The following is a 3386-nucleotide window of genomic DNA, read 5'->3' as shown; positions in this document are numbered from 1 at the left end:
GAATTTTATAGAACCTCGAAGGCTACGGTAAAAATCGTGCCCCCCTCCTCCTGCTATTGGTTGCTGCATCAATAGGAAGCTATGGAGCATATCTAGGAGATGGTTCTGAGTACAGGTGCATCTTGTTAATGCTACTCGGGACTACAGTATGATATGGAGGTCTTCATTAGATGATCATGTGATTGTTCTGTTTGTAGTGGAAACTATGGCCAAGAAATTACTGTGGAAATCGTCAAAGATTTTCACAGGAGAAGGCTTGAGGTTCTTTCTGAAGCTGGAGCTGATATAATTGCTTTTGAAACAATTCCAAATAAACTTGAAGCTCAAGTATCTTTTGATCTATTTGTAGAGCTAAGCAATGGTTCCTGCTCTTCCTTCGTTGCACATTTAGGTACTTGGGGTACTCAATACCAAAGAGTAAAATGGCACAAATAGTTGAGGCTTTGGATAAGATTTAGCTAAAACAGAAATTCAGAACAGAGTTTGTTACAAGAATCTACTGCAAATATTAAGAAGCTTGATTTTAGTGGAACCCTAGACTTGAGATTCTTATTTTGCTCAAGATGTTCCTTTTAGTGGATCCTAATTATGACTTCTTTTACAGGCATATGTTGAACTTCTTTTGGAGTGTGACACAAAAATTCCAGCTTGGTTTTCTTTCACTTCGAAGGATGGGATCAATGTTGTTAGTGGAGATTCTATGGCTGAATGTGTTTCTCTGGCTGATTCATGCAACAAAGTCGTTGCTATTGGAATCAACTGCACTGCACCTAGATTCATCCACAATTTAATTCTCTCTATTAAGAAGGTAATACCTATTGTACAGTCATTCTTTTTCTCTTTTTGTTTGGAATGAAGCTTAATGCTCAATTCAGAAGGAATCCATCATTGATACAAAATTTGACAACTTATTGATCTTAGTTAGTATTTCAGTCTTGTGACTTCATATTCTGTATTCCTTGTGACTTCATATTCTTGTGACTTCATATTTTAGTATTTATTTCTTGATTGACCATAAGTTATGATGTAGGTTATTGAGGATATGTCTATACAAGTCAATGTACCTGCTCTAGCAATGGAAGAGGTAAAAATATCTTTTGGAGTTGTCTTTTAGTTTATGGTAAAAACAGTTTCGAGTCACTGAAATACAATGGTTTTGCAGGTTGCTCCATTGGCCGTCTCAGATGCGGCTATGCTTGCCCCTGAGGAGATTTTTCATGGAAAAGGAAACATCAAAGAAGAGGCAGAGTTAACAAAAGAAGAGAGGAAAAGGAGACGGGCCAACCAGAAAAGAAGATTTCGAAGATTGAAAGGTATCCTTTATTCGCTTATATTTATGGTTCTGCTTATTTTCATGCTTGTCTACAATCTGTGCATAATGGTCAAAAAAATTAGTGGCGAACTTGTGACAGACATGATCCACCACTTAGAATTACATAGTTCTTGTGCACAGGATTGTATAATTTCATTCTGCTCTTTTTAGGTGTCCTCAAGAGTATTGGGAAGAATGCCGACAAGCTAAAAAAATGAAGAGACTTTAACAAATTAAGGAGCACTAGGAGCTGCAATCCCTCCTCTTCACCGACATCTAAGTAGAAAATCTTGTGTTATATTGTTCTACCTTTGTTTTAAAAATGTTATCATTTTGTTGGTTGCTTATGAAATTTTGTTGGTTGCTTATGAAATTTCTTCAGAATGTTATAAATATTATTTTTGAATGTTAGAAAATTGTATATTAAATTTTATTTTGAAATTTAGTATTTTGAATGATTTATAATATTGAAAAATTATGTATTAATTTTTTTTTATTTTTTTTCTAAAAAAGACAACGGTTTTTCACCGTTGTCGTAGATAGTTTAAAACTGTTGTTGAAGACCCTGTTATTAAAGGTAGACGCTCAAAGACAACGGTGAAAAACTGTTGTCTTTGAAGGAAAAGACAACAGATTTTCACCGTTGTAAAAAATATTGTCTTTGCCTTCAAAGACAACGGTTAAAAACTGTTGTCTTTTGCCGCCCCTTTTAACAACACGGCCTTTAACAACAGTTCAAAATGGCCTACGACAACGGTGAAAAACCGTTGTTGTTTGACTTTTTTCTTGTAGTGATAGCATGAAATATAATATAATCATATCTAATCATGGCATATAATAACATCATCATAAGGTAGCATGGCATATCAAGCATAGCATGAAATATAACATAATCATATCTAATCATGGCATATCATAAATCATAGCATTATCACAACATGATCATAAAGTATATGCAATATGATTTTGAAAACATGTATCCGAAAAACATGTGTATGTCTCATGATCTTTAAAACCATTTCTTCTTACATATATAGTTGAACATAATATCAACATATTCAGGGCCCCGGCTTAGTACCACATACATACATAATGCGCGCATCCTAAGTAGATCCAAGGTAGCTAGTCTTGAACCTACTAGGAAACTAGGCCCGTAGCTCGACCTAGGGGCACGTAAGGAGCCCACCCTTTACTAGGCCCGTAATTCGACCTAGGGGCGCATAAGGAGCCCACCCTTTTGATACAAGCCATTCAAAGTAAAATACATGTCATACTTATACATATCATACATCATACTAGCATGCATCACTTAGGCATACATCATATAAAAGTATGCATCACTTAGGCATACATCATGTCATAAAAGTATGCATCACTTAGGCATACATCATATAAAAGTATGCATCACTTAGGCATACATCATGTCATAAAAAGTATGCATCACTTAGGCATACCTCATGTCATAAAAGCATGCATATTTTAGGCACATAGAATATCATCAAAGCATGCACATTTCTATCCACATAGCATATCATAACAAGCATGCATATTCTAAGCATATAGCATATCATCAAGCATGCATATTCTAAGCACATAACATATCATCAAAGCATGCATATTTCTAAACACATATCATATCATAAAAACATGCATATTCTAAGCATATAGCATATCATCAAAGCATGCACATCTCTAAGCACATAACATATCATCAAAGCATGCATATTTCTAAACACATATCATATCATAAAAAGTATAAATCACAAGCATACATATTTAAGCATAAGGGTGTATCATGTGATTATACTATCATAAGAAACATGGTAACATAGTTAACTTGGGTTCTAAGCTTCCTAATCCCTTGGGTTCTTATCATGGCCGAACCCCCTTAGATCTCAATTTAGGTAGAAATAACCTCCAAGCATGTGGGACCTAAATTATCATTACATCAATTTCATAGGAAGGATTATAAGCATGATTTACTTGGTTTCTAAGTTCTCCAAGTCCCTAAACTTCATGTGGCCGAACCCTATCAGGTGTGAAACAAGGTCTCAAATGTCATGAAAGCATGAAA

At 34.9% G+C, this 3386-nt stretch overlaps 1 long non-coding RNA gene across 1 annotated transcript; it reads left to right on the top strand.

Moving 5' to 3' along the window:
- Positions 1–254: 254 nt before the first annotated feature.
- On the top strand, positions 255–781 carry LOC122003923. The gene is made up of 2 exons (XR_006118163.1): positions 255–327; positions 605–781. It is a non-coding gene; the product is annotated as an uncharacterized LOC122003923 (long non-coding RNA).
- Positions 782–3386: the final 2605 nt, after the last annotated feature.

The sequence above is a fragment of the Zingiber officinale genome, chromosome 1A, assembly GCF_018446385.1.
Source record: "Zingiber officinale cultivar Zhangliang chromosome 1A, Zo_v1.1, whole genome shotgun sequence".
NCBI classification, from domain to species: Eukaryota; Viridiplantae; Streptophyta; class Magnoliopsida; order Zingiberales; family Zingiberaceae; genus Zingiber; species Zingiber officinale.
This window is presented reverse-complemented; position numbering and strand designations above follow the sequence as displayed.